Raw genomic sequence first — 8530 nt, 5'->3', positions numbered from 1 at the left:
CTTGTAAGAGTGGGGTGGTGCAGATGTTTTGTTCCCCCCTGTCCCCAAACGTTTTTGCTCGTTTCGCCACTGCCGGTGTCACCATTACGTACCAATATTTTGCTCGCATAATTTCAAATTTGCCCCCCCCCCTAAGAAATCCTGGATCCGCGCCTGTTAGTACTATATTGGTTCCTTTTCTCCATCTCTCTCTCTCTCTCTTTCTAACTATCTCTCTCCCTCACTCTTCTCTCTCTCTCCCTCACATCTCTCTCTCTCTCTCTCTCTCTCTCTCTCTCTCTCTCTCTCTCTCTCTTATGCCTCTTGTTCGCAATCTGTGCAATATGCTGTGCAATCACACTAGCTGCCTTTTCAATATAGTTATAATCAATGTTTGCCAGTTTGCTCATTTAAATATATATCAATTTTTAATTTTCAATTCCTAATTTTAACTTAACTTTTCCTTTATTTCAGTTCTTTCTATATATGTTTTTATTAATTATTATATTATGTTGTTCATTACGCTCGTTATCATTATTTTCATTATATTTTATTCAATTGATTTCAAATCCGCTCTTCTTTTATTGTTGTAATTGTTTAATTTGTATTGCGTCTTATTTTGAATTGTATATATTTTGTATGTGATTTTGTATTATGTATGCACGGACTTGCTGAAGAACAGCCATTGGCTGAAGCAAGTGATCCGTCTTGAAAAAATTTAAAAAAAATAAAAAAAAATGATTGATATACAGTCATGTACCAAAAATAGACATACACAGAGTTGCAATTTCGTGGTCAAAGGTGGAAACGTTCATTCGACGGCGCTCTTGAAGATAGTGTTGATAGTGTGGTTGAGTAGAATATGAAGTGTGAGAACCAAAGATGTCCAATACTTCAAATATTCTCATACGAATAAGCCCCCCCCCCCGTTCATGCACCCCTGGCTCAGTTCGATTTTGAGAACTCTCTTATTGTTTTTGTTGTTGCTGTTTGTTTGTATGTTTTTGTTGTTGTTATGCTTTGTCTGTTTACTTGTCAGAAAGATGGAATAGACATAACTATGTTAGCGTAAACTTTAACTTTTCTTGTTTGTTTGTTGTTTTCTTCTCGAAGATTCATGGAATTTTTTAGATGTGCCTTAGCCACGCTGACCACTCACTTAAAAATCAATCCCATAATTCCCAATTTGGTAAAAAAAGATAATTGGATTTCGTGCGATGCTCTTTTAGATGGAGCCGCGACCGTTCATGATTTATAGAATCGTACGTGCTATTCGCACCATCGGCAGACTAAGTGCGGCAGAGGCGTAGATAAACGGAGGCACGTACCCCATCGAATGGACAAAGACAAAAGAGTGAAAAAGATGGAGAAAAAAATAAAAGAGAGAGAGAGAGAGAGAGAGAGAGATATGGACCAGAAAAGAAGAGGACAGATCCCTCTCAAGGCACTCCCCCGTGATTAGTGGCCTTCTCAATTAGCATATTATTTTCCAAGTGAGACAGGAGTGACCCCCCCCCCCATACCGCCAACCCCTTCAAGAATTTCGATTCACGCTACGAGACAAAAGACAAAAGTGTTTCAATTTTGATCAAACACTGTGAGAGTAGCCTCATCAGTTTGATTCGTTGCCATAACGCTATCCAGATTTTGCTGTCCGTGCGAAGTTATATCTTGTGAATTGAACTTCAAAGCGTGTTACTGTTCATTTTTATATTATTTAAAAGTCTGTTAGCAACATTTACCATCGGCGTTATTGAGCGTAAGCCATGCAGTAAATCGCAAATTTGAGCAGATGCCTAAAACATTTATAGGATGACCGTAAGTACGGAGCCTTCTTTGGGAAGACATCGATCTCAATTTTCTTTAACTCCGTTTTGTCTTGGGCTTTTGATTTAGTTTGATTCCATGTTTTATTTCTGTTTTTTTTTAGGTCATTATCTGTGGTTCCATCCAGGCATGTAGTTATTGGTCTTCCTCACTTCATTTCGTTTTCTTTATTCCTTTCTTCTTTCTTTTTAATAAGAATCAACATGGTATAGGTTAATCTGTGTGATTTTCTATTTAAAACATGCTGAATATCTAAGGGATATAATGGGATTGAATTTAATGCTTATTAACAATTTCTCTTTTTTTTCTCCAGATCTCACCCCACCGTACTTCGATTTTGTTACTATCCTTGTTGCTCTCCCAGACATTGTGTGAAGGTAAAGTTTTATATTTTTTACAAAATTTCAATGTTTTCGATTGATCACAATTAATTTTTTTTTTTAAATCAGTTAATAATTGAATTACAGTGCTCGTTGTTATAAGCCAATGGTTGTGTGTGTGTGTGTGTGTGTGTGTGTGTGTGTGTGCGTGTGTGTGTGCGTGTGCGTGTGTGTGTGTGTGTTGGGGGGGGGGGGTAGCGGTTGAAGAGGGATAGTTGAGGGGGGGTTAAAGGAAAGTACATGAGTACAACTATGTAGAAAGGCACATAATAAATGAAATATCTATCTATCGGATGTAAAACGGAGTACTTTTCAGGAGAAAAAGGGAGCATTTTAGGGCACTTGAAAGGATTGGGCACTGTTCCCCCTGCCTCCTTTCCCGAATGCTGCTTCTGGTATTGACCATGCAAAGATTTGTCAAAATTTTTCTAACTCATAGCCAAATCGAATTTAGCTAATATTAAATCATCTTAAATAATCCAATCTTGTTGAGAAAATAAATCAGATAAAAAATATAAATGTAAAATACATAATAGAAACTACTTTTGGTAAACTAGCCCTAGATATCTTTCCTAATTCTAAAGTAAAGGTGATTATCTCGACCAAATATCCCGCTAATGGCTAATTGCAACTTCGGGCTGATGAAGACGCTAATTAACTGGATAATTTGCGATCGGGATAGTTCAAATAGCGGAATATTTGACAATCTCGAGCTGATGAAAACAGGCCTAGTAGTCTCGCCTTCGGAATATACCCTCACAGATCTTGACAGCTTCCCTGTTTGGAAACCATCATGCCCCCGCGTCTCTACATTCCATTGCTCCCCGGTCCAGGTACCTGGACTTGGGACTATCGAGAGGGTGCCGAAGAGAGTCCGAGGAAGTCCCCAATTGTTGAAGAGTCTTGGACTGGACGATAGCAAGAACAAGTATGCATGCCAGACGCCAGGTAAGACATCTTACAGAGATAACTGTTCTTAGGGAACTTGAGGGCTCAAGACAAGTCTCCCCCATACACAAAAACAGACTAATAATTTCATTTTAAATGAATTTAAGAGAGGCACATGTAGACAATGTAGTAATAGTAGTAGTAGTCGCTCTATACTTTATAGAGCGAATTTATTTCATTTTCCACATAATATAAACAATGACAAGATAATCACGATAACAAAATCACAGAAAATTAGCATTGAAATATCTTTGACATTGTTTTTTTTATATCTTGTAATGCAAAATTATTCAGGAAATGAAAAACGAACCTACTTGGAAGCTATGCTGGTTAGGTGTAGGTTAGCACAATAATAATTTAAACTTTATACATGTACGTTCATAACTGAATTTTGAAACATTTTAAGAACACCAAGACCCCCCAAACAAAATATTCATTCAGCATTGCACCTATCATACATCCATAAGGATTCGTCCAGTAATCTTCCCTAAAATTAATTTTGAACAATCATCGTTAAATGAGGTTTTGTATCCTGATATATAAGACCGAAGCGTAATTGGTCCAAAGGTTGGTCGAAATATCCAAACAAAAGTTTAATCGGCTGGTGCTGCAGTCCTATCCCCGTTGACTATTATATCCCTGTTGACTATTAATAAAACCTCGATCCAAGTAGCTGTTTTTAAACAATAATTGTTAAGGGATTCTCAAGTTCTTGCATGCATTTTTTAAACATGACTCGATTTAATTCACAGAAACTGGAGACACCAAGTACGTATTTAAAAATGAAAAGGAAAAAAAAATCTATAATTGTTGCATATTCTTTATCTCAGACTGTTCATCGAAATCCTGCATGGAAAATAAACAGTGCAAGGAGACGTATGATGGCTATGTGTGCATAAATGAGTAAAAGACGGTCTGTATTTTAAAGGTAAGCCCGATTTGATTGATGAGATCATTTATATTTTTTATTAGATCGCAGATGCAAGAAGCAGGAGAAATTTTGCGGGAGGGGTGGGGGTATGTGCAGGGTTTATTGTCTCATACAATTTGCACGAATTTACCCCCAATAAAGTAATACCCTTATTTTTTAAAGTTCTAACACTTTATTTGTTTGTAAGAGATTTTGGACAAATTACGCTTCATATAAAATTGTGAGAACGCTTTATTTTCTTTTCAGGGAGTTTACAAATTTGTAGCCCCAGATGTCTGTATTTGACATGTTTGAACACGCCTTTTCCTTTTTTTAAAAATTACACCTTTGTTTATCAGAGATTTGTAACATACATGTAAATATATATATCATAAATCATAAATATGTATAAATATGTATATGAGAACCTCAGATCTCTCATGCTAACCTTTATTTAACCTGCATGGGCCTTCAGTTTGAAAATTGTCCTGGACAGTGGAACTGTACTCCCAATCCTTATTTTGTCAATGCTACATGTATGTCCACTGGATGACGAATTTAAAACATTCCCTTTTCTCCCGTGTTTCTACAATAATTCATAGACGTTTCGTAGCATATTTTCATTTTCTTGTCTCTTTGTACCCTTTTCCCCTTTCGAATAGATTAAGCGGTGATGAAAATGGTCCCCTTCATTCCGAAAGGCATTGGCAGCAATTTATTCCCTCACTGATAAACTTCAGCCGTGACGATTCGACAGAGTGTGCATGTATGTGTGGAGGGGGGGGGGGGGGGGAGGGGGGGGGGCGGGGACGGGGAGATGAATCAAGAACCCCCTCTCCCTTCAAAATGATCGATTTTTGTTTCTAAAGTAGGAAAAACATACTATTGCCATTCATAATAAGTCAAGTAAACGAGGACTAAAAGACGTTACGAGACTGAAAATTGGAACAAAATATGTGGGCCACAATTCATTTTTAATTCAGGGCCTTTAAAATCGAATCAAGTACCAACATATTTAAAAAGTATTGACTCAAAAAATGCGTAGCTGGTTTTCCTAGTGATTTTCAATTATACATTTGTGACTTATTTTGATTCTTCATTATTTTGAATGGACTAAAATAAAATAAAAATTCCCGCATAATTATGTGGATTTTATATACTAGTTCATAATATGATTTTACGTGACTTATAGACTACAGTACACGCGTGGGGGAAATGATAATACTTCATAAGCAGATTTCCACTTGGATAAAAATCAGTTTAAATGCATTGGTGTGAATTTCTTTGTAGCGGATATAGGATTGTCTATATACATTTTGAATAATTGTAACTATAATGTCTGTTCAAATTAGCCCGGCCTCTTTAATCATGTGAAATATATATTGTGTGCAAATTTTGTGTATATGTGACTTTAATTCTGAATTGTCAAATAAAATGAAATAATACATTTCCTTATAATCATCATTTTAACTTTACTAACTACTCTTTATATTGGAAGTTCACTGCATATCATATTGAAGAGTTGAAATACGAAAATAAACTAAACCAAATCATATGACATGCTCGCCATTCCTTTGCTGATGCAGCGGCTTAACGCCATGTAATACATTTTCAATCTGTAGTAAATTTACTTTCTTGTGACAATAATGGTAGACAGCAAACGAAATAATTAATGTATTTGTGCACTATTCATCACTTTGCAGAGCTGATGTTGAAAAGATAGCACTTTTTTTGCGATGGAAGTAAAGTCACGTGCTAAGTGAAAAATTAGTTCATTAAATTCAGTTTGGCGGTGCGACATTATGGCCCGAATTCACAAAGGAGGTTTGTCGACAAACCTCCTTTTGTGTTTTACAAACCAGGTTTGTAAAAAACGCGTCAAAACGCGTCATAATTATGACGTACATAAACCTCGGTTTGTCGACAAACCTCCTTTGTGAATTCGGCAAGTTTGCCAGGGGGTGGGGTGGATGGAGAGGTTCACCGGTGCGTGGCACTTGAGACTATTCTGTTTCTTTCCGCAAGGGGTACGACATTAATTTAAATATTGCCACTCTCTGTACCCATGTGTTAACGAGAACGGGTAGGAAAATATTCCTTACTGTATGTTGCATAAAAGAGGAATGAAAAAAATTATAATATGCCTTTGTATATCCTTTCCAAGTGATTATTCACAAAAGTTTTGATTGTATTTAAAAAGTTTGATTCTGCCAATCATGTCTTTTTATGCATATGTATTCCTGTGTTAGCCACATTCAGGCAAAGTTATAACTATTCAATCTCTGTATTTAAGCAGATTAATAAATAGAAAAAGAGAATTGAATTTGCGTTAGAGAATAAAGTAATCACCCATTTCAACACTGTGCTTCTCTTTTAACTTTTGTAGTCAGAAAAGACATCGCAGCTAAACTCTTTTTGGGGTGGTGACTTAAAATTCTTAAGTTAAGAAACATAGGGCCATGATGACAACAGATGCCTCAATATTTTTCCGGGAATTCCTGTGCAAATGGCTCATTCATCTTGATATATAAAACCCCGAATTTTACCGATTTTCAGGTTAACAAACAAACAAAAATGCAATAAACAACAACAACAACAACTGAACAATCAGTTTTCCAGACTACCAGTTAGAGTTCTCGTGGCTTTCGAGTCGTTCAAATCTCTTCACTCAATCCGATCGCTGCCTATTTTGGTCCTGCGCCCTCCACGCTCAACTGGCACCTGTGCATTACTTCGCAATCTTACCTCTTCAACATAATCCGACATGTTTTTATATCATTTTTTCATTCATAATAATTATTGTACTTGACACAGGCGCGGATCCAGGATTTCTTAGGGGAGGGAGCCCAACTTTTTTTTTTTTTTGCTCCCGAAAATTTGAAAATCGCGCCGGCCGAAAAGTCGCTTAGTGGGGGGGGGGGGGGGGGGGGGGGGGGGGGGGGGGGGGGGGGGTAGTGAGCACATTTTTTTTTTTTTTTGATCCTCAAAAAAATTTCAATTTGCACCCCCAAAAAAGGTAAAAATCACGTGATTTTACATGATTTTTTTCTCAAGGGGGGGGGCCGGGCCCCCGGCCCCCCCCCTGGATCCGCCACTGACTTGACAAGCAGAGGATTTACCCTGTATCTATTATTACAAGCGAAGGCCGAGGAAATAGGGAGAGAGAGGAGAGAGAGAGAGAGAGAGAGAGAGAGAGAGAGAGAGAGAGAGAGAGAGATATTGTGGTGGTGTATCGCCTGAGTTGTCGTACCATAATTAATGCCTTTTCGGGATAATGCTGCGTTTCTCCTTTTTTCTTCAAGAGGTTCTCACGAGAAGGTGTACCTTTTTTGAGGGTCATTGCGTTCATTTTTAAATGAGTTCAAACCTCGACTATCCTTTTTTATTTTTTGTATAGATAAGCCTGAACCAGACCTGGCGCTCCCAAAGACAAAAGAATGGAACGAATTACCATTTACAGACAATGGCGCAGCATGGCTGCACTCGTTCTTGAGGGGTACAAGTAATAGGGGTAGTTTTGTGAGGTAGAATTTTGTGATGCGAATTAATTTTCCCGATTCTAACGATCAGCATATAGGGGAGGGTAAGGAGTGGGAGGAGATTCTAAATTTTTAATTTGTGTACGCCTCTTTCCCTTTATTCTCCATGCCTGTATGTCTGTCTGTTTGTCTCTAACGCACTCTCTCTTTCTCTCATTCCCCGTTTTCCACTATTCGATAAATGGGGGTGTCATGTGCCCATGTAGGGCCTACCCCTATCCTACGCCACTGTTTTGATAGACAGACAGTTTAAAAACGTTTTACCAGATGTGAGTTCAATCCCTTAAACTTATTGCATATATATCATGAAACCAACTTGAAAACGATTGACCTGTATAAGATAAAAAAGGAAATTTTAGTCAAGGCTTGTCTACCGTTTGACAATGATTATGATGGGTGCAAGTTTATAATGTTATCCACCAGGCAATAAAAAAACATGTTAGATGATTAATACCTGGATTAGTGAACACTAAACGGGGTTCTGGAGATATCTGCGCTGGATTGCTTTATCATAAATGAAATGAAAAAGGGGAAGAGACTAAAATGCAAAATTTATCATATTTTTCAGGTACGTGATTTTTGTCACCAAAAAAAAGTAGAAAAAAGGGAGGGGGGGGGGAACGATTTCTCATGTAGTGAAGATACGCCCATTTTTATCCATCAATAAATTTTTTTAAAATGTCAATCGCCAAGTCCCCATTCACTTCGATATTGTCACGATTCCTTTGTGTATGCTTCCTTGAAGTGATTAAGAACTGTCAAAAGTTATTTTATGTATTCTCTTGATATCAAACACGAAATATGATGGCGCAATGATAACAAGGTCCAATGGGCATGTTTAAGAAGCTAAAAATGAACAACAGGCCCCACTCTTCCACTGTCCTATTATTAGAATGACTCCCTGCCGGCCTGCCCCCCCCCCCAAGGGAGAATTTTTGAATTACCAT

This window comes from Strongylocentrotus purpuratus, unplaced genomic scaffold (assembly GCF_000002235.5).
Source record: "Strongylocentrotus purpuratus isolate Spur 01 unplaced genomic scaffold, Spur_5.0 spur5_scaffold_9, whole genome shotgun sequence".
NCBI lineage: Eukaryota > Metazoa > Echinodermata > Echinoidea > Camarodonta > Strongylocentrotidae > Strongylocentrotus > Strongylocentrotus purpuratus.
This window is presented reverse-complemented; position numbering follows the sequence as displayed.